The sequence below is a fragment of the Marmota marmota genome, unplaced genomic scaffold (genome assembly GCF_001458135.2).
Source record: "Marmota marmota marmota unplaced genomic scaffold, marMar, whole genome shotgun sequence".
In the NCBI taxonomy this organism is placed as follows: domain Eukaryota; kingdom Metazoa; phylum Chordata; class Mammalia; order Rodentia; family Sciuridae; genus Marmota; species Marmota marmota.
This window is the reverse complement of record NW_026000205.1, coordinates 16,186,806-16,210,854: the sequence shown is the minus strand read 5'-3', so window position 1 is coordinate 16,210,854 and position 24,049 is coordinate 16,186,806. Positions and strand designations below refer to the sequence as shown.

Genomic DNA, 24,049 nt, shown 5'->3' with positions numbered 1-24,049 from the left:
CTGCCTTTGAGCCTTCGCTCGCGGTCTCAGACCCTCGGGGCTCTCTCCCCGCAGTCTGGGCGTGGGAGAGGGCACAGGGGCACCTGGAGGTTAAAAGTACTGGATTAGTATTTGGTGAATGTACACGACAAGGTCAGATACCAGCTAGGGGCCTCCAGGTCCGAAAAGAAGACGCCCTGGCTCTGCTCCTAGAGTTCCAGGGGTCGGGGCGGATCCCAGTTCTAGGGCAAAGCTGAGCTGGGAAACCTCCCGGGAGGAAGCAGAGGACGAGAAGGGGCGGGGTAACAGGGCGGAGGAATAATACTTAGAAGACTCTTTCCCCCAGACACCCGAGGGCTGGCGGTGAACCGTCTCAAATCTTCTGAAGGTTTTCCAAGGACACCGCACTTAACATTGACGGCAACCCTGCCAAGAAGGCATAGTTATCATTGCCATATTATGACGGAGGGAGAAGCTGGGCAAGAGCGGTTGGGCCACCCAAGGCCCCAGTTAAAGAGTGTCGGGGTGCAGATTCCAGCCTGAGTCCATTTAACACCAAACCCTTATTTATGACCAGCATTCTGCCCAGCTGTCCATGGTGCTGTGCGCGCCCAGAGAATGAACACTTTTCCCACTGCCAGGGTAATTTTTTTACTGGTGTTCTTTTCCGCCCCCGTGTAAGAAAGAACCCAAAGCACTTAATATCAAATTGTCCCTGGTTGGAGTGAAATAACCTTGTCCGTTTCTGAATAGGAGCTTTGCGTGGGTTTGGGTGACTTTCAAAAAGTGAACTGAGGTTAAGAATAGAACAATTTTGTAGCACAGTCTCCTGCTTGGGGCCTGGGTGAGGCGCTCCTGTTTCTCCGCCGGCAGCTCCCTCTGGCGGCAGATTAAAGAACTGGCCTAGCCCGTGACACCTGAGCTGGGGAGTACCTGGAGCCAGGAAAGAAGCAAGGAGGGAAGGAAACCTTGAAGTTGAAGAGACTGTAGCTGTAAGAGGTTCATGCAAATCTTCAATCCGTCGGTAACCTGGGACCTTCACTGTGCCATGAGTGAAGTCATGAAGCGCAGCAATGTCACACACAGTGCCACTTTCTCCTAATGACAGCTGAGGCCTTTGAAAACTGAGTCCTGTGAATTAGACACACCTTGGAGTCTCCATGACAGCTATATAGCTAATGTCTTCATGATGCTTACAATGACTTTATCCCTGTGCGTCCATTTCCTCATTTGGGAAATAACAATAGTAACAGGGCCCAACTCATGGCGTTGTTCTGAAGATTAAAGAAGGTAATGTGTAGGAATCCAGGTTATTCTTGTTTGTACGCTGGGGTATGAAAATGAACAGCCTCTCCAAAGTCCCAAATGAAATTTAATTTCACCCTGCCCTTGACAAAGCGCACTCTCCTCAGTGGGACCAAGAATCTCCCAGGATGCTAGATGGTACACATAGAACCAGCAGAGGAACTCAGAAAGGACCCCTCAAGCCAGGGCTCCACCCTGCACACTTTCCAGATGCTGAGTGCACCAGCTCCTAACTTACATGGATTTTTCAATATAAATCCACCAGAACTAATGCTGAGTGATCCAGCCACACCTACAAACCCTGCAGCTTCATAATATTAGCATGGCCTTGGTGTCATTTTGAAAGCTAAATTTTATTTTAGATTACTCTGGAGGAGGCAGCATAGTCAATTTAGTGTTTCTGGATTGTCAGGAATCTTGATTCAGCCTCTTGGCCATTTTCCCCAAGGCATCCCAGTACTGGATACACATGCTGGGGCCAGGATACTGCTTCTAAGTCCTGGAGGGCTGGGGAGGTCTCCACTGCTCCTGTAGGTAGCTCCAGATGCACCCCATTCCTTTCATGTGCGAAATATTCAGTGTACTGATGGGCACACACCAAGCATATTAATTTGCTCAGGCTGCTAAAATAAAGTACCACAACTTCGTGGCTTAAAACAAATTTGTTGTCTCATGTTCTGGAGGCTGGAAATCTAAAATCAAGGTGTCAGCAGAGCCATGTACCCCACTATGGATCGGATGTTGGTGTCTCCTCAAAAACTTGGAAATCTCTTGGCTCCTTGATTTCCCAGCCTCCAGAACTATGAGAAATCAATTTATGTTGTTTGTATTTTGTTAAAGCAGCCAGAATAGACTAAGACACTTGCTATGAAACCTACAGGGAAGATTTCTTTCCTGCCTCTTCCTATCTTTTGGTGGTGGCTGTCAATCTTTGGTATTCTCTCTCTCTGTATTGACACATGGTATTTTCCCCTGGGTGTTTGGGGCTATGTCCAAATTCCCCTCTTCTTATAAGGACATGAGTCATATTAAGAGCCCACCCTAATAACCTCATTTTTACTTGATTAGATCTGCAATGACTATTTTCAAATAAGGCTACATTCACAGTGACAGGGTTAGGACTTCATATCTTTTTTAGGTGATACAGTCAAACCCATAACACTAGAGAGTAAACAAGTGCCAGCTATTACTTTTATAATCTGAGCCTGTGTATGGTACTTCATGTCTACCCTGTGAGACAATAAAAATAATATCAGGCTAGGACTATGTCAAGATCACTGTGTGCAGGGGAACCATCTGCCACCTTCCTTTACTCTTGGGAGAGCTTAATTCTGAAAGGATTGATGGGGGACAAGGTGATTTGAGAACTGGCACTGATCTTGTCTCAGGCTTCATCACCATACTTCTAAATAATTAATTAATTTTCTTCCTTGGTGTTTACATCCTTCAAATATTTGTAGACAGTTATCATGTCCCTTTAGTCACCACTTAGCACCACTTGACATATTTGCTGTAGTGTTGAGTGTGCGTTATCATCAGTGTCATTATTATTACTACTATCATTATTTTTCTCCCAGCACACTCCATTAGTCCCTCAGCCACCATTATTACTCTGTGAATTTCCTCCAGGTCCCCGTCCTATAAAGTGCCAAATTTACCCAGGATAGGACATTAAAAGTCAGTAGTGGTGACAAGTAATGACTTGCAGGTCTTCTGGCCCCTTCTCTTTCATTCTCATCAGTTCCCCCAAAGCCACATTAAAAAAAAAAAAAAAATAGACACACTAAGTGGAAACAGTGTGCTTATAGTGCAAACACAGCTTCCAGACAAATCCCCAGCCTTGCTCCCAACCAAATAATCCTGCTAAATGAGGATGAGAATCCCAGCTCTCAACAACCTAGGGTTATTGGGAATACCACATGAAGAAAAGAGGCAAAAAAGTGCTTTGCACACTACAGAGCAGGAGACTGGCAATATTCTGAATGTCTTCAACATACAAATGGGCTCCTGCAAAACGTTTCCAGCATCAACTGTTCTAAAAAGCTAGGAATTCTAAGAACTTACAAATGAACTTGATAGAGCTGAGAGTCACACTAAAGTCTGCCTTTTGAAAGAATGTACAGAAATGCCCTACTTCAAAATCTACTTATAGACTTTAGTATCCAAATAAAGTACAGAACTCAATGCTGGCTAGGCCCTGGGAAACATGCTACAGATGGTCCTGAGGGGACACTGAAAGGTTACACTGCCATAAGTGACTTTAAAAAAAAAAAAATCCACCTTGTTTTCCATTTTGAACCTCGCTGAAGAGTTCTTCTGTACTCGGAAGACTTATTTTCAGTCTGAGAAGAATGAGTTTCAATGGTTCTGTTGAACATGCAATTCTCACGCAAGTATTTCTATAATTATCCTGTTTCAGTTATAATACAGTTTCTGGAACAATAGGACTTTTATTGTATTGCCATATCTGTTATAATAGATGTTTTATTACAGAAAATTATGGTAGAGTCACTATTATGATTCTGAAGTTTTTATTTCAAATTGCTCATAGGATGGGATTCTTCTCCCTAAGTAGCTTTACTTTAATGCTGCTTTAGATTTTTTTTAAACATAGGTCTGAGATTTTGTCCAATGGCGGAATTTTTTTTTTCCTCCAATAGATAATCGTGAAGTCACCCTGGTATTTTTCGCTTATTAGCTTGTGGTACACACAGCTTTTAAAAAATTCACCTGGATTTTATGTATCTGCATAATTTTTTAAATTATTGCTGAAGAGATCCACACAGCCCTTGTATTAAATTAAGCTGAAAAATCATATTTTGAGAAGAAATAAATATTGTTAGTGATAGTGGCAAGAGAGAGGTTGAAAGCTCAAGGTCCATTCAGGTTAGGTGATATCCTGTTTCAGATGGTAGCCCCAACTTGGAGAATAGTGGAGGCTAGGGCTTTCCTTGGTTAAATCACAGGCCTCCAACCCTGCAGCTAAACAAGGCCTACCTGAGATTGGGAAGTGTGTTCTCTGATTTGGATGGCAATAATTTTAGTATCCAAGAGGATAGTACCTCTGGGGAAGAGAGATCCTCACATCATGGATATCAGGCCCAGCTTTAGGCCCCATCAACCTTCCCACAGTGGAAGGATTTGCAGACTGAAAAGTCCCGGAATATCTTCCCACAGTAATCCAGCATTCTCAGAATCTGCATCTGAATTTAGCTATCATTTCCACATGTTCCTGTTAACACACACTCCCAGGCTTAGGTTCAGGAACTGCTGACAGCAAGATAAGTCTTAGTACCTGGGAAAAACAGAGGCTCTTCAGTCACAGAGTCCTGTTTTCAGATGATGTTCAGCTTTCCAGGAAATAAAAAGAGGAAGGGCTGTGCCAAAATCAGAACAAAACTCCAGGCCTCTTGACCTCGAAGCCTCTGTTCTCCTTAAAACACTACCTCTTGAGAAGAACTGGGAGGATGCTGCAGGGCATAGTGGGTGGGTGGATTTACCCTGAGTATCTTTAGAAGGCAGGGAGGCTGAGAAGGGTAAACACACACACACACACACACACACACACACACACACACAGTAAATATGGAGACATTTTCACAGTATCTTCCAGCATGGAAAACATGCCCTTAAATTTGGAGCATCCAGTTGGCCTTGGTAGTGCAGGTCTGTAATCCCCAGCTACTTGGGAGGCTGGGACAGGAGGACCACAAATTTAAGGCCAGCCTTAGCAATTTAGCAAGAACTTGTCTCAGAATAAAAAATGAAAAGGACTTGACATGCAGCACAGTGGTAAAGCATCCTGGGTTCAATCCCTAATTTAAAAAAATAAAAATGTTTGGAGCTTCTAATAGAGAGACACCTTGGAATTTTTAAGTCCTTCTTTTGAGGTTCAGCCATATTGGGAAGTGGGATCTCAGGGATTGTACTTTTCCTCTACTTTACCCCATAGTCACCCTAAAGTCTGCTTTCTACTACAGAATTTCAACTCCCTTGGGGGGTACATGCTTCTAACTTCATTTATTCTCCAATCCCCATTCTGGGACCCCTTTTTGATATGAAAGCACTGAGCCCCCATCCTCTCTCCATTCCTGCTGGGGGACCTCAGGTACATTATGCTTACATTAGGCCATGAACTGGCCCTGAATGGGGTAACCTTGGGGTAATAGATATCTTTGGCCATTTCTGTGGATGAAGAATTCAGGAATACCTAACAGGTATCCAGCATCTCCAGCCAGTAATTCCTGGGTGAAACTCTGGCAGGTGCCAGGCCCTAAACCCGCGCTCCTTGGTGGCATAAATCCCCACCACAGGATTTTCTTTGGCAGTTGCTGTCATGTTTTGTTCGACGGTCTATGAGGGGGAGCAGCGCAGCTCCCCATGCAGGGCCTGCAGAGCGCCCGGAGCAGCGCGGAACCAGGCAGGAGGCGCTCGCTGGCTCGCTGGCTCCGCCGAGATTGGCTCCGGGGATCGGAGGCCCACGCTTTAGTGGCGGTTCTGCCGGTGCCAGCGGTTCACAGACAGCGATCTCAGCGAACCAAGTGATTTCTCTCAAGTAAGCTCCTCAGAATATCTTCAGAATCCTCCAAGATTACAAGGCTCACACAATGGGAGCAAAGCGGCTTCGGATAATGCCGCAGACAATAGGGGACAGGGAAGGCAGGGGACCGCCGGCCGGGGACTCCAGGCTCGCCCGCACGCACGTGCTCGGAGCTTGGCAGCGCCCCGCTTTCTGCATCTTGTTTCTCCACCCCTAAAACAAAGGACCTGGGCCTCCTCTGTGCCGGGGGGCGAGGGAGGGCGCCACACTTGCTCCTCGCCGCGTGCAGAGAGAGAGAGACAAAGGGAGCAGTGGGAAATAATTAGGCGCGGAGGAAATACTGTTTGTGGATTTGAAACGAATGTGAATCGCGCCCCCAAACAATACCCGTGGTTTGCACCAAGCTGCTTTCTGCTAAATTTCGTCAAGTCATTTGCATTCTATTTCAATAAAATTAATGAATTATGGCCGAGTTTTTGTTTTATTTACAAAAAACAGAGTCTCCCTATCCTTTATTATTGAGATAATTCACACCAGGCAGGATGCACTGTGAATGAGGAGCGCTGTCTTCCCAGCCAGACACAGGCTTCCTTTCTGCTGAACTGGAGAGCAGACTCCCCAGGAAACTCTTCTATTTTGGCAGTCCACTTGGGACTCTGGGACTGAACCTGAACTTCAACCCCCTCACTTTCTCATGGCTGTTGTGTTGTTGCAGTAGAAGCACCAGAATTTCTATGTAGGAGGGACTCAAAGGCAACAATGTGGTTTGGAAGGGACTGGAGGGTAAGGGGCTTCTCTAAGTTGTATTTGCAAAGCAGGCACATTGTTACTAAAGTTTCATGTTGCAAATGTTTCAAAAAGCAATATTGGTTAAAAGTCTCTTTTATAAGCTTTATATAAAACAGCAAATGACAATCGTTGGTATTAAGGAACTAATATCATTAAGCATGTATTTCACTTTGTTGTGTGTGTGTGTGCGCGCGCGCGCGCCTGCGCAATATTTTATTGCTGCGTAACAAATTACTTCAAAATTTTGTGCCTTAACCCCCTTCGTTATACAGAATACAGGTATGACGATGTGAGGGAGAAAAAAAAAAAGAAGTGGGTCACATTAGATTGGGTAGAGAGAAGTGATGGGAGGGGAGGGGAGGGGGAGGGGGGAATGGAAGGACAGCAGAATAAAATAAACATTATTATTGCTGTGGGTATACACGTGACTGCATGACCAATGTAATTCTGCAATCTGTACACTCAGAAAAATGATAAATTATATCCCATCTGATTCAAATGTATGATATGTCAAGATCATTGTACTGTCATGTGTAACTAAAATAATTTTTTTTAAAAAAAATGGAAAAACAAAGAAAGAAAGAAAATTTGTGCCTTAAGATGGCCAAACATTCACTGTCTCTCACAGTTCTATGGGTCAGGAATTGGAGAGTGCTTTAGCTGGGTGGTTCTAGCTTGGGCTCTCTCCTGAGCTTTCAGTCATTGAAGAGTTGATTGGGGCTAGACTATGTGCTTTAAGATGGCTCACTGGGATGGCTGCAAGTGGATTCTAGCAATTGACAGTGAGGTCTCAGTTCCTGGACTTTCGGGTCTCTCCACGGGGTTCCTAAATTCCTCATGACTAAGAAACACTACCTCCAGAGGAAATGATACAAGAAGCAAAGCAGAAACCACAGTATCTTTATGATCTAGCTTGGCAAGTTGCACAACATCACTTCTTCAATATCCTTATGGTTACACAATCCAGCATTTGTCACCGTGGTATAAAATTAAGTAAAGGCATAAATACAAGCAGACATGGATCATTAGGGGTCATGGGAGACTAGTTATCACCAATGATTATTATTAAGACTATTTGGTAATATGTTTGTTTATTTGGTGCTAGGGATTGAACCCAGGGCCTTGCACACGCTAAGCACACACTCTACCACTGGGATATATCCCCAGCTCCCTGAAGTCATCATTTCTTATTTGTATGTCTAGTTAGTGCACACTAAAGTGGTCAGTTAACGTTTAATGTTATCCCTAGCCAACAAACATGAACTCAGGGCCCTCTCAGTGCCAGCTCCCCTTCCAGACTTTCTTCCCAAAAAATAAGGCCCCTTTGTGTCCTTGATTTTACAGAGAAAGAAAATGTAAGTGAGTAACCAAACATCAATTAGAGTTATTATGTAAAGTTGACTATGGGCTATGCTGTCACTGGAGAGTTAGGGAAGAGACTGGGCCCTGAATGCAATGGCTGGGGTTGAGTCCCAGATAGAAATCTGAAATGACACAGGCATTTTAGATTTCCTGCATGCCAAATCTAGAATGGACTGGATAAGAGGATTTTTTTAATATTATGACACCTTCATGGAGCACCCCTCATTTGTACACTCCCCTTCCCCAAAGGCAAAATCCATAAGGAAGAAACTTGCGATGACTTATTTACTGCTGTATCTCTGGGACCTAGAAAGATGACTGGTATGTAATTGGTTATCACTGTTTACTATTGTTAATAATAATAATTGATTGATGGTTGCCAACCTTGTTGTCCCCAGGTCTCCGGTTTGGTGGATGTCAACCCTAACATGAACTAATAAAAGTGACTCAGCCCTTAATCCACTTAGAGTAGAATGTTGGCCCAGAATCTAAAGATTACTGAGAGATCTAGCAAGAGCCTGCTTTTCCTGGTCACTCTACCTCCCTCACACTCCCTCCTCAGCTCCTGTAGTCTTTGCTCTGTTCAGTGTGCCTGGTCTGAATGGACAGGGCCTCCAGATCTTCCCAGGGAAAGGGTTGCTAACACAGGGTTGGTGCCACAGACTTTGAGAGACCTTGGTCTGTACTGACCAGAGACATTGAGAGGTAACAGCATAATGCTCAATTGGCCTTAGAGGGAATATTGAGACATCCTGGTTTTTGAAAGTTTCCTGGGCCCAGGTAGGCTCTCAGCTTTGTGAGCTTCTTACTAATCTCTTCTGGATGGACCACCCACTCCAATGATCCTACATTGTTTCTCCACAACTCTTCCTGGACTCCCCTTCCAATAACCAGTGAGAAGAAGCTGTTCATCCACCCCAGGTCTTAGTGATTGGAGATCCAAAGCTATGAACCTGTCTTACCTTCAGCATGGTCAAATTTTTAGGCCAGATGACCACCTTTCTTCTAAATGGAGAGAAACTGTAGGTATGAAATTTATTTATTCCTCTAACAAATTATGCAACACTCCCCTTAGAAGATGCAAGCACTCTTGTCAAGTGTTCTTGGTTTTTAATGGTTATTTTTCATCCCAGTTATACACAGGTACACATTTATACCCTCAAGGCACACTTCTGGTTAAAACAAAGACAAAATCATTTTGAGAAAAAATTGGGGGGGTAAGTCTCCTTCAATATGTTTTTGGGGTATTTTGTGCCATTGCTTTGCATGAAAATTTGTTGTCCATGCACTGGCTTTCCAGGATTGCTGAAATTGTCCTAAAGGACTTTCTCAGAGGTGGCAAGATGGAGTGAATCCCAGCCATTTTTGTAGATGGGTGGATTGAGGAAGAAGTTCAGGGGGCATTCTAGAGTGATTTGCAACGTCTCAAACAGAAATATAACATCTTCTTTTATCCCCGGCAGAGTCTGGAGCTAAATTCACACCTCTTTTTTCCTTTCCATCGCTTAAAATCAAATTCTCGCCCTTAATACCTCCTTTCAGAACTGCACCCAAATGATGATGTCTTCTCATGCATGCGAATTACCCAAAGTAGAAGAGAATAAGCCCCCACCGGAGTGTGGCAAAGCCTTTAAGCCAAGTAAATTTAAAGCTTCTAAGCCATGATTAAGGCAAAGGTGTCTTTTTATTTTAGAAGACATTTAGGACAGTTCACATCACCCTGCACAGATGCACTGAAGTCGATTGTGGGGCAAACTATAAAGAGAGCATATGTTCCCCATATCTGCTTCTGTGCCAGGTAGGATGATGGATTCTGATGTGGGACTGAAGCAAACGGTGGCATCTGTCTCCCCTGCACTCACCAGGCAACTGCTTCTCCATTTGGACACTGGTCTGACACCCTCCTTTGCTGTTCATCTGTGAAAACTGTGGTGCATTTTTATTTAAAGCCTCATGCCATAGCTTGGTGCCTTCAACACCATACACAGATGCTCAACAATTATTTGCTGGAGAAGCAAAGGAAACATAAAACATGATGTCTTATTTTAAACATGAGGTGGCACAGATTTATCCTCCTAAGATTCAAATAGCTGGTGACTTCTCCTCAGAGAAAAAGCAATGAAAGAAGCCTCTTCCGAAACAAATTTCCACTAAACCTCATTTTCGCCAAGACGGAATTTTAGGATTCACAGCAGAGCTCAGGACATGAATTGGAGCTAACACTAGGGGGTGCTATAGATCAGGAAATCCAGGAGCTGTTGGTGCAGGAAAGAGTGCAAGATGCTGCCCTTTGGATTTTGGTCTAACAAAATAAGCATTTCACTTTGTGAGAATGGTACATTGAAAAGGGCTTATGTCTTCACCATCTTGCTATAATGAAATTATTCAATATAAGCCCAATTTGAAAAGGTATGCAGCTGTGATTATATGGAATGTCAAAACTGACTGGGTTTGTAGAACCCAGGTCTGTATGATACATACTTTGTGTTTGAATCTTACATATTTTGAGTTCTTATCCTGTTTAGTCTGACACTAAATCCCTCTCACCTACCACAGTCCTCTTGGGAAAGTCGGATTTGGAGGCAATCCCAGGAAGCAGAGCTGAGGACTCAGAGTAAGTGACAGAGAGAAAGAGAAAAAAAGTCAATACAAGGATTCATTTTCAAGGCTGGTCACTGCTGTGGGCGAGAGGGCTCAGTCTTGCTGGGGCTTTGGAGGAGTACATAAAAGGCCTCTCAGAATTTCCTGCCTATCCTGCATTGGCTGGAGGCTCCCAGGGAAAGCTAGCTGCCTGAACTGTGAGTCTGAACATGTGGACGCCTGCTGAATGGGCTCTTTCTGCCATCCCACTCCACAGCATTAGGGAAACCCTGGGGCCAAAGCAAACAACACGCTCCAGGCAACAGGGTCAGGACCAGGCAAACTGCATGAAACTGTTCAGCACACGGTAGATGGAATCAGTCGAAGCCAAGAGGATGTGGGGGGGTGCACAGGTCTCATAGAGTCTGTCCTCTGAACAACTCTGATTCACTCATGCCCTGCACTAAATCCAATCTGTCACCAAGCCTTCAGGAGTTCAGCTCCCTCTGCAGTGGTTTGGATTGGTTTGAATATCCCCTAAGGGCTCATTGTGATTAAAGCCTTGGTAGAAACTTTGGGACCTTAGGCCACTGGAGACATGAGGTATTTTTTCCAGTAAACTCTTTGGTAGTCCTCAAGGTATGATCACTTGCTCTTACATATCTCGTGCCATGGTCCACCACCCTCTGCTGCCCTCACCACAGGCCAAATAGACGGGGCTGCCTGACCTTGAACTTTAAACCTCCAAAATTGTGAACTAAACAAAATCTTTTATCTTTGTAAAGTTAGCTGCCTCTGTAATCTCATTGAAGTAACGCAAAACTGACAGATACATCCTTCTACATCAACCATGCCAGATTTTCCTCACTCTTGACCAGCACTTTGACTTGTCTAAGTTGCATGTCACCTTAAGGTGACCACACTTTTGCTCTTACTCTTTCTTGCCTTGTCTCTGTTGGCCTATAGCTGCTGAGATTGTTCATTTATCTTGATTCAAAGTCAGAGTCTCACCAAGAGACATCCCAGTAGACCCCCTGACTCCTAAACTTACTCATCCCTCCTTCATTAGGTAGCAACAAGTCTTTTTCTTCATGATAATTAGCATTGGCTTTCACTGCAAATACAATTACTACTTTTTTTTTACTGTGGTAAAATATACCACATAAAAATTTTCATTTTAACCATCTTTAAATGTTCAATTCAACGGCAGTATTTACATGAACAATACTGTGCAACAATGACTACTATTTCAAAAACTTTTTCATAACTCCAAACAGAAATTTTGTAGCCAATAAGCAATAATTCCCTATCCCCCCACTCCAGTCCTTAGTAACTGCGGATCTACTTTCTGCCTTTATAAATTTACCTATTCTAAATATCCCATCGATATAAAATTGTATAATGTTTGTAACTGGATCATTTGGCATAGCCGAAGCTTTCAAGGTTCATCCCTGTGGGAGCATGTATTTGAACTTCATTCTTTTTTACAGCTGAATAAAGTCCATTGTACATATGTACCATATTTTGTTTATTCATTCATCTGCTGATGGAGGCTTGGGTTGTTTCTACCTTTTGGCTATTGTGATTAAAGCTGTGATGACCATTGGCATACAAGTATCTGTTTGAATTCCTATTTTCAATTATTTGTGGTATATACCTTCAAGTGGAATTGCTGGGTCATATGATAATTCTGTTTTACGCATGGTTTTTGGTACTGGAGTTTGCACTCAACCACCGAGCCACATCCCCGGCCCTATTCTGAATTTTATTTAGAGACAAGGGTCTCACTGAATTGCTTAGTGCCTTGCCATTGCTGAGGCTCGTTGAACTCGTGATCCTCCTGCCTCAGCCTCCCAAGCTGCTGAGATTACAGGCATGCACCACTGCACCTGGTTATTTTAAGCTTTAAAAAAAAATAAAAACTACCATACTGTTTTAATTGTGACTGTATCATTTTGCATTTCTAACAGACATGCACAAGATTCCAATTTGTCACAAACACTTGTTAGTGTCCGTTTTGTTTTGTTTGTTTGTTTAATCATAGGTATTTTAATGGGTGTAGGGCAGTATCTTGTTTTGGTTTTAATTGCATTTTGCTAATTAGCGGTGTTGAGAATATTTTCATGTGGCCTTTATCTATTTTCTTTGGAGGCATAACTACTATTCAAGTTCTTTGCTTATTTTTAATTGAGTTGTCTTTGTTGAGTTGTAGGAATCACTTATATATTCTAGATGTTAAACCCTTATCATATATATACATATATGATTTATATATGATTTCAAATATTTTCTTCTACTTGATAGGTTGTATTTTCATGTTCTTAATCATGTCCTGTGATGAACAAAGATTTGAATTTTGATGAAGTCCAACTTATGCTTTTATTCCTGTTGTTGTTCATGCTTTTGGTGTCATATCTAATAACTCATGGCCAAACCCAAGGTCATGAAGGCTTACCCGTGTTTTCTTAGACTGGTTTTGTGGTGTTAGCTCATTGTTGATACATATATTTTATTAGTACATTATAGTTACATATAATAGTGGAATTCATTATTACATATTTGCACATGTACACAATATAATTTGGTCAGTTTCATTCACCAGTATCTCCCCTGGGTGTTAGCTCTCATATTTAGCTTACTGATCTATTTTGTCAAGCATATAATGTTGGAAACACCTCTTCATTATTTTGCATATAGAATCCAGTTATTCTTCCTCCTCCTCTTCCTCCTCTTTCTATCTCTGGTCCATTCACATGAGAAGCCCAAAGTGACCAAGCAGGATTTTTTTTTTCAGTTCTAGGGCTTGAACTCGGGGGCACATAACCACTGATTCACATCCCCAGGCGTTTTTTGTATTTTATTTAGAGACAGGGTTTCCCTGAGTTGCTTAGCACCTCGATTTTGCTGAGGCTGGCTTTGAACCTCAGCCTCCTGAGTTGCTGGATTACAGGCATGCACCATCACCCCCAACCAAGCAGTACTTTTATTTTAAAGTTCAGCAGAATTTGAGATGTCCTCTAATGGAAGAGTTCACTCTCCACACCTTTCACTCTTATCAAGAATAAAGTTGTCTAATTTACCAGAGCCAACCCAGTCATGGACAGAGGATGCACACATTTCTCAAGTGTGTCTCTGATAGCAATGGTGAGAGAAACCAATCTAGCTTCCACCTGTGCCCCTCAGTTCTTGGGAACCCAGGGCCATGTATCAGCTATTGGTATAATACACACACTGTCGTTTAAAAGACAGCCACCCAATTACAAGGGACGTTGTCTCACCTCAGCACAGCCTTGTAAAAGGCCATTCTGATGCTCTATGAGGCTCTCCACTTCTGGATGAATCTTGAAGTCATGAGTCTCCCTTGCTGTGAGACATACCCCATGGTTTCAGGCAATACTGTTCAAACCTTTCTCAATAAATAAAACAGCTATAAGCTCCCAGTTGGTGATGACAGGAAGGTACTGATGACAAGGACAAAAAGTCCATAGCTAGAATAGGTGTTGATTCTGGTAAGGACTGACTACTGTCTCATCTATGGTAGCAGAAGTCTGAAGCAATCAGATTCTTGCCTGAAGTTGCCTGATCTCTGTGAGAAATGGTGCCATATCAAGGGCTCAGTTATGTTTTTGACAGATAGGGCCCTCAATAGTGGTAATAACCAGATTATCCTTAATAAGAGGAAATTCATAGTGTTGGGCTCATGCATGGCCTTATCTTTGCCCCCACAGTCATCACATTCATGGAACTACTTACTGCCCAAGCAGTGGGCTGATGTCCACAGGGTGAGCCTTGTCTCCCCAGATGCTGAGTGCCTCCTTTACAGTATGGTCCTTTACATAAGTCCAAAGATTGGCACCCTGTGTCCATTTCCATAAGTCAGTAGACCAAAAGGAAAACCTTTTGTCTTGGACTCCAATATGGCTCAGCACATCACTGTTTGCTGATCATGTCTTTATTTGAAACTTAGATATTTTGTTCCTCATGGGTTTCTTGCATTAATTTTGACTTTCAAATATTGAATTAACATGTTATTTATCTTGACTACTGATAAAATTTTCACCCAAAGTGAGCACTACCCTCGTCCTGGCCCTCAGGGCAGCAATTTATTTTTAGTTCATGCCAACGTACTGAACATATTGAACACAGTCCATCTGTGAACCAGGTCCAAGTTTTCTTCTCTGTCAGCTGGTCCTAGGGGCCCCCTCCTCTGCCATATGCCCACAAGGCCACAAGTGTGATCTGAGAGAGAAGTGTCACTGCAACACAAGTGGGTGATATGAGGGACCAGGCCACCTGTTCACTAACTTAGATGTTTCTACTAGACTTCCTTGGGCCTGATCCCAAATAAACCATTTAATTTTTTTCTTTTTTAATTGACACATAATAATTGCACATATTTCTGGGGTACATGATACATATGGGGTACATGAAATTTCAATACACACATTTAATATGTAATTATCAGCTCAGGTAATTGGCATATTCATCACAACAGACGTTTATCACTTTTTTGTTGGGAACATTCACAATCCTTTCTACTAGCTATTCTGAAATGTAGTCACAGTTATCCTCTGATGCTATAGAACATTTCAAGTTATCCCTGATGTCTAACTACTCCCCCCTATACCCACTGACCATCCTCTCTCCATCTCCTTCCTCCCGTTCACCCTTTCCACCCCCTGGAAACTATTGTTCTACTCTCTAATTCTATTATCAACTTTCATAGACTTCATATAAGAGTGAGAAAATACAATGTTTGTCTTTCTGTGCTGGTTTATTTCACTTAAAATAATGTCTTCCAGGCTCATCTATATCACTCAGGATTTCATTCTTTTTATGGCTAAATAGTATTCCATTACGTATAGGTCCATTTTTTAATCCATTCATCCGTGCATGGAGACCAACGTTGATCTGATATCTCAGCTGTTGCGAACAGTGTTGCTATAAACATGGGAGTGCAGATATCTCTTTGACATAGTGATTTTATTTCCTTTAGATATGTACCACATGGTGGGATTGTTGGATCATATGGTAGTTCTATTTTCAGTTGTTTTGAGGAAACTCTATACTCTTCCACGATGGCTGTACTAATTTACATCCCCAACAACAGTATTCAAAATTTGCCTTTCTTTACAGCCTCAGTTGTACTTGTTATTCTGGGTCTTTTTGATAATACCATTTCAACTGGAGCGAGATGATACCTCACTGTGGTTTTGATTTGCATTTTAATTGATGACTAGTGATGCTGAGTATTTTTTTCATACATTGTTGGTCATTTGTATATTATCTCTTGAGAAGTGTCTATCCAAGTTATTCACCTATTTTTAAATAGGATTCTATGTTCTTTTTGCTATTGTTTGAGTTTCTTATATATTCTACCTATTAATAGTTTGCAAGTAACTTCCCCCATCCTGGAGATTGTCTCTTCACTGTGTTGATGGCTTTATTTGCTGTGCAGAAGATTTCATTTTCATGATATCCCTTTCATCACTTTTTCCTTCTGTTGGGTGTCCTTTGGGTATCAAATCCAAAAAAAAAAAAAAAAAAAAAAAGTCTTTGCACAGACAAATGTCCTGAAGTTTTCCCCCCTTTTTTTTTCCTAGTAATTTCATAGTTTCAGGTTTTGCATTTAAGTGTCTGATCCACCAAATGTATCATTTTCATTGGATGATGGATTGCCTTTGTGCCTTCCCAATCTACGGCTTGATGGGTCTGATAATGCCCAAGTCATTGCAGACAGTTCCAGGAACAGTCACTTGCTATCCTAGGGATAGGCACTAAGTCTCTGCCAGGAACCATCACACACAGGAGCTGGCTTCACACTGTGAATAAGTTTCAGCAACAGAAGGCAGAGCCTTACTCCAGAATGCTAAAGATCTACCCTGTGACTCTTCTACTGGGGCTTGCCAGTGACTCTCCATGGCAGGGATGTCCTGGCATGTCCCAAACCACTGGGATCCCTAGACACCTTGCCAGTGTGGCAATCCCTGAATGTTTGGGGGGCAGTTCAAGGCAGTTCCTATCCTTGGCATGTGTGCATCTTCTTGCCAGGTCACCCAGAGTTCTTTCCACTCTTGCTCACCAGGTCCAGGAGCATGTCATCAGCAGTGCATCGGTGTGCTGTTCAGAATGTGTGGTGACAGAGAGCACCTGCCCATGTCAAGTGTGCTCAGAAGTGGTTGTAAACACAGGAAAGAGAAAAAAATCCCTCTGCATCACTGAAGTCCAAGAGGGAAGAAGCAGGCTGCGGTATTTAGGGGGAAAGAACGAGAAGTCACGAAGGTGTTATTTTCTTTGTGACACTTTGAGCGTAAGTTTGAGAAAGTCATTTGAGAGTGGAGTCTGTGAAGGATTCCTTTCTGGTTTCTAGCCCCAGCACATTCCTCAAAATATGGCAAAAGGTTTTACAGATTGATTAGTCAGATGGATAGATTATCATGCCCTCCTTGAAGTTTTCCCAGGGCCACCTGTCAAGCTGCCCATATAAAGCAGGTTCCCACAGAACAAAACAGCAACTTATGAAGAAACTTGAATGGCATCTGTATCTTAGATTGCAATACAATCTCAGTGGTCATTTCCTGATTTTAGGGGAAGGGGTTTTCTAGGGATTGAACCCCAGGATTCTTTACTAAGCCATATCCTCAGCCCTTTTCATTTTGCTGATGTGGCCTCAAACTTTCAATCCTCCTGCCTCGGCCTCCCCAGTTGCTGGTATTACAGATGTGTGCCATCAGGTCTGGCAACTCATTTCCTGATTTTGATAATTGAATCTTGTGGTATCAGAGAAGGTCGTATTGATATATTTAGGAAGAATGGAGAATTATATTTGTGATTTATTCAAAAGTGTTTGGGGAAAGGAATTATCTATCTATCTGTCAAAATAGAGAAAAAAATAATAAAACAAATGTGTTAACATGAAAATATTTGGGGATCCTGAGTGAAGGATATATTTAAGAATTCTTTGTCTTATTTTTGTAACTTTTCTGTAAGCTTGAGGTAATTTCAGATTAAAAATAAAATAAAAAGAAAAAAAGACATTAAGTTAATAAACCATAAATAGCCAAACTCATCAAAAGCAAAAGAAAAAATGAACAACAAATCCAACTCCTTGAAGGTGGTTATGGGACATCTTTGTTCCCGGAGAAGTGGACAAAGGCCCCAATCAGAATCCACTTAAAGTCGGGAAAAATGTGACTTGATTCTTATTTTCAAAACTGAACCTATAAACTATTGAAAATCAATTCATTTCAATATTTTATTAACTCAAAATAAATTATAATCACCAGTATGTTCTAATTCTTAGGACAAAGAATGAAATTAACTGTTGATTTTATTCTTGGGGACAGGACCCTTCTTAACAAAAAGCACTTGATAACCTGATGTAACATGTCCTCCACGGGATGGACACAGAATGTTCATTTTTCTAAAAATATTTCAGGCTTCAACTATTGGATATCCAAATAATTCCCCTTTGAACTCTTATCACATAAAGGTCCTTGCCCATTTTCTTTGCTTTGATTATCATCTGCTCTAACTCATCTAGGTGCTCAAAGGCTCCGCACAGGATCCAAGCAGCGTTCCCGTATCGCCGGCATCTGCTTTGTGAAACCCCGCATCTTTAGCAGCCCTGTTGACCTCATTTGGTAAATGATCTTCATTCCATCATTTTATTGATAGAGGCTCATAACATGCTGCATATCTTATCAAGATGCTGATGAGACAGAAGGACTTTGGTGTCAAGAAGCTTGAGTGATTTGTGTGTGTGTGTGTGTGTCTATATGTGCACACCCATGTGGAGCATGCTATAAGGACTCTTGGTTCCCCTGTGATGCGTAACTGTGCCGCACTTCACTAAGGGGCCCCGGACTCTCTCTAAGCAGGTCTGAGCCACAGGGTTGAGGAGTGGTAGAACCCAGGCTGGCATTCTTCCCAGGAATTGGTGGGAAGCTTAGAAGTTACCAGGTTTATCAGTTCTTAATGAAATCAAGTACGTCCCTAAGGCCTGCTACCCGGTTTTGCTATTGGAGGTTGACAGGAGAGAAAGAGAGATGAAGAAATTTGTAAAAGACAAGCAGTTTCTCCAATATAGTGATTCTAGTTTTTTAATAAGTCAGAATCCTCTTATTTGGTTCCTGGAGAGATCTTCTGTTTTTAAATTTTAGGGTTCAAAACAATGAGTGTTAAGTAAAGTTGGGGCCTTTAAAAAATGGGTTCAAGGCTCGAAACTGGTGACAATAATCATAGCCACCCTTTGTTGCCTCTGGGTTATGAACTTTACCTCTGAAATTACTTCTTATCTCATTGATGTGAAAAGCAAAATTACTTCATTTTACCAAGTACTGCCTTCAGTCATTTGATGTTGAATTTCCACATTCCCATCACTTTAGACCAAAGAGTGTACCCTGTTGCTATGTCCACGCAAGTCCCTGGCTCCCAGGAACACTTGTTGAACTCTCTAGAGGGTTCTGCAGATTCTTGCCCTGCGGGCCCACAGGTCCTGAGTTCAGCAAGCACTCTGGCTGGAATGAAGTGAAGCTGCCTCTTGCAACAGGCTCACCTGGTCTCCACCCATGACTCATGACTCATGCTGCTGGGCTCAGGGAAGGAAAGAAATCCCACCAGGCCCAGGACTCCCAAGCTGAGCACCCCACACACGAGTCCCATATTTACTGCACAGGACCAAGTCGCCCAAGGACAGAATAGAGCCCTATTGCCTGTGTCCTTCCTCGCCTGAGAGGTCAGACCTTTTATCCTTGCCTGATGAGAAGGAGGTCCTCCAGATTAACAGGATGGCTCACAGCTTCTCCACATACCCCAGGAGAACTGAAAACAGCCCAGGGTACAAGGGTCAGAGAAATTCCAATCTGGAAAGGGCCACACCCGGCTCTGGAGCGTCTCTGTACCCATCTGACTGTTCCCCTGCTGACTGTCAGCCCCTCTTCCTTTGTTTATGGTATGCAGCCAACACAGGTCTCTAGCAAAGCCTGCAAGCTCCATGGTTTCTGTTCCCCACTGGGAACAAAAAATCCTGTTACAGATGCATTTTCCAAGGCTCATTTATAAGAATTCATAGCTTACTCTTCAATAGCCTTTGATAATGTACAGGATAACCTCTACCTGCTCCCCTTTCTAATCCCTGTTTCACAGAGGCAAAAACAGAAGCTCAGAGAGGGTAAGAACTCTCCACAGGGGCACACGGCTAGTTAAGTTGCTGGCCTAAGACTTTGACTAGGCATAGTTTGACCTCTCACCTGCCAGTCTTTCCCCCCTTACTCCCTCCCTTCAGGTATCTGTGTGCACACAACACCCCTCAGGCTCAGATTGTAAGATATCCAGCAGGGGAGTAGGAGGGAAGGAAGGGCCTGGGCCCAGCTCCTATCAGCTGCTATGCTTTGGGGCTCAGGGGCTCCAGGTCCTAGCCTGCTTCTCAGAGCCCCACTAAGGCTTAGGTATATTGAGACAAAGGCCAGAATCTGCCATGAGGTCACCCCTCTCTCTCTCTCTCTCTCTCTCTCTCTCTCTCTCTCTCTCTTTAATACCTTTATTTATTTATTTTTATGCGGTGCTGAGGATCGAACCCACTTGCGAGGCACACATGCGAGGCAAGTGCTCTACCACTGAGCTACAGCCCCAGTCCCGAGGTCACCTCTCTTAATAGATATTTTCATTAAGGAACAAAGATCTCCTTTTTTTAATTTTACTTTAAAAATAACAAAGAGCAGCTCTGTACTACAAGGAGTTGCTAGAGAAATAAGCTTTAACTCAAAGTGTCCTCAATTGTAGCTGATGTGCTACCTAAAATCTCATCATTTGTGCAAGTCCTTCTACATCAAAGTGCAGAAGTTCTCCATGGTCCCAGTCAGAGGCAAGGCTGTGACCTGGACAGGGTGGCACAGTCACCCTTTGGCACCTCGCAGTCCATAAACCCAGAATGTTTGTTTGATCGGATGACTGTCCCCTGTGGATCCAAAGGATGGACACCGGAAAGGTGCTTGGATGTTGTGGAAACTGGGGGGATTGTCCAGGAGAAGTGGAAGCTAGCTGGGGAGGAGCTCCTGAGCCTGCAGGGGGAGCCCCTCACCATGAGGCTGACCGCCCTGTTGGAGAGTCAGGGACTTGGGGTCGGTGTGTCTGAGCCTGAAGGGCCTTCTGAACCTACTAGGACTTGCTCATCCTAAAAGCTATGAGAAGCCACTAGGGAAGCAGGAAGGAGGGTAGGTCCACAGAAAATTCATCAGAGTAACTTTTAAAAGCAGGGCCCCTGTTATGCATAGAGCAGGGTCTGGGGGCAAGAGGTCCTGGGTCTGGATGTCTGTGTTCTCACAAACCTCATACATTAAATCCCTAAGCCCAGTGACAGACAGGGAGGTACTAGGAGGTGGAGTCTTTGGGAGGAGACTAGATTTAGGCAAAATCATGAAAGTGGGATCCTTATGATTGGATTAGTCCCTTATAAGAAGAGAATATGATCAGAGTCTCTCTCTCTCTCTCTCTCTCTCTCTCTCTCTCTCTCTCTCTCTCCCCACCTTCCTCTCTCCCACCCTCCTTCCCTCCCTGCCATGTGAGGACACAGCAAGAAGGCTGTACCATAAGCCAGGAAGAGGACCTTCCCCAGAACCCCACCATTCTGGTACCCTGACTTTGGACTTCCTGGTTTCCCAGAACTGGTGAGAAACAAATGCCCATTGTTTATGCTCCCGGTTGATGGTGTGTGTTTTCACAGCTGCCTGCGCTGATGGACACGGGAGAAATGGGGAAGGAGTGGAGCATCGTGGAGCACTGTGGAGCACCGCAGCAGACGGTAAGAGACAGTTCTGCAGGGGTGAGCCCACCTCGTGATGGTCGGTGGTGGGGGTAGGAGGAAAGGGCAGTCCCACATGCCTGGTCTTGTGCAAGGGGAGATGGCAGTGGTGGAGGGAAGCAGGGGTGTGGTCCTACTGTGGAGGGTCCCGCTCTGAAGCACTCCAGACAGTAGAGGTCTAGATAAGGAATGGCCAGAGAAACTGCAGGAAGCTAGGAGGGTGGGGAGATGCTGAGGCTGGGCAGAGTCTCCTCGGGAGAGCCTGTCCATCAACACATCTGTCTCACCTGTCTTTTCTCCACCTGTCTGGATGTTCTGTCCAAGATGACCCTCTGGCTGTGCCCCTCCATGATGAAGGTGCTTCAATTGCACCCCACTCACCTCCTGCCCAGGCTACTAGCTTGTGTTGTGTCCATCCTTCACAGCCCTCCTCAACTCTCCCCAGTTCTTTCTTAGAACTCCCCCTAGTCTCTGCAGTCCCCTTCTTCTGTCTTGTGCAAGAGCAGAGTGTATTCTTTCCTGATTCCCCAGGAGGTGAGCTCCTCACATACAGTAGTCATGCTGCCTTCTCCATTGGATCTTTGGCTTTGAGCAAAGGGTCTGGCACCCACTAGACAACTGGAAGTTTTGCTGAATGACTACTGGATCACATGCTGTCGCCATAATTAAAAGCCAGCACACTGAGACTGGCAGGTTCGTTTAAGTAACCCAAAACACGTTCTGACAAGGAGAACTGCTTAGAGCAGAATGCATTCTACCTTGGAAGGTGATGAGCTACCCATCCCTAGAGGTGCCCAATAGGAAGAGGACTGGACATTGTCTAGGGTGGGAAATGGATGAGGAGATTCCTGCCCTAAGGAAAAGCTCAGACCACCAGCCCCTAAGGACAGTTCCTGCTCTGGGGCTTCCCAGTCAGAAGACAAGGTAAGAACAATGATTATCAGATGCTGATGGATTCACAGTCATAATTCCAGAGTCTGGCACTTAGCTTAATCTGAAAATATTTGCCAACCTATTATGAATAACAATATTTGCAGCTTAAAATGCCGACCCTCCGCAGTTCAGGAGTGAGAAGCTGTGCTCCACTCAGACAAAGATGTACGCACTACCATTAGAGCAAATTGACACAGCAAGCTGACAAGGCTAATTGTGGGAATCTCAGTCACATTTGCCACCCCAGGGGCCACTTTGATAACTTGGCTAAATAAACACAGGAAAGTCCAGGAAGAGTTTACAGTGCATCTGGATGAGGGGAATTTTCTAGCCCCCATCCCAGCTCCCTGTCATGGACTGAAGTTTTAAATCCTCCCAGATTCATATAATAGAATCCTAACCCTCAATGTGATGATGTTTGGAGGTGGAGCCTTCATGAATAGAGTTGGAATTCTTATAAAAGGGACTCCAGAGACCTCTTTGCCTTTTCTGCTTCATGAGGATACAATGAGAAGTTGGTAGTCTGTAACCCGAAAAACCAATCTGTCTGTCAGCCTCGTCAGAACCAATCATGCTGGCCCCCTGACCTTGGATTTCCAGCCTCCAGATCTGTGAGAAATAAATTCTTGTTGTTGAGAAGCCACGCAGTTTATGGAAGTTTGTCAGAGAAGACTAAAAGGAATAAGATATTCCCCTTACCCATCTCCCATAGACCCTGTTCATTGTTGTGGGGTCTGTATTAGTCAGGGTTGTCTAGAGGAAAAGAAGCAATAGAATACATATGTATAAGCGGGGACTTATCCACATGGTATTGTTATATTGTGTGCATGTACAAAGATGTGACAATAAATCCCATCATTATGTACAACTATAATGCACCAATAAAAACATGGGGAAAAAAAGAGGGGATTTATTAGATTGGCTTACATGATCAAAGGCTGGAGAGTCCCTCAATGGCCATCCACAAGCCAGATGGAGAGCTGCTCACTCCAAGAAGCTGGAACCTCAGAACAAGAGGGACCCACGAGGCTGCCCCAATCTGAAGGGGAAGGCCTGGAAGCTCCCTGGTGTGAGTCCCTACTGAAGGGTGGAGGAAGATGGAGTCTGATGTCTGGGGGTGATGGCAGTGACCATGGATGACCCACTCAGGAATGGTCAAGTTTGTGTACGTGCTGGTGGGCTTTCTCCTTCTTCCTCTTTGGTCACCAAATTCAGGGGGTTCCTAGTCCCCACCTCAGTATGCTGTCCCACATGCCAGTGGTCACTGAAAACATCCTCACAGACATGCCCTGAAGTGCACTTTACTCATTTCCTAGGCATCTTGCAATCCAACCACATTGCACTCAAGATTCACCATCACGAGTCTGCCCTTGTCGATTGACGCCTGTCACATCTCCTTAAACCATGCTCTAATTCCAGCTCCGGGGTGGAGGCAAAGTTTTGTTTTTGTTTTTGTTTTTGTTTTTGTTTTGTTTTGAGCAATGCTTACTCTTCTCCTGATATCCCATAACTTCACTACTACAATGGAGACTCAATAACACTTAAATACTTATTAAGTCAATAAATGTTACATTCTATGATAAAGGAATAACAAAGGAAACTAAGATCTGCTTAATGTATGTGCATATATGCAAAAACAAACTCTTAATAAAATAGAAAGTACTCATTACAATCCTCATTTCTGTAACTGGCCATACGGTTGTAGCTGGTATTTATAAATGCCTTCTTCTATTACCCCTTCTGCAGTTCCTCTGCTTTCA

At 43.6% G+C, this 24,049-nt stretch overlaps 1 long non-coding RNA gene across 1 annotated transcript in view; it reads left to right on the top strand.

Moving 5' to 3' along the window:
- LOC107151532 overlaps positions 1 to 24,049 on the top strand; it is a 25,280-nt gene extending 1,231 nt beyond the window's left edge. The window contains exons 2-4 of the long non-coding RNA XR_001504706.2: positions 18,099 to 18,198; positions 21,279 to 21,356; positions 21,888 to 24,049. This is a non-coding gene — a long non-coding RNA (uncharacterized LOC107151532). The remainder of the gene's footprint in view (positions 1 to 18,098; positions 18,199 to 21,278; positions 21,357 to 21,887) is intronic.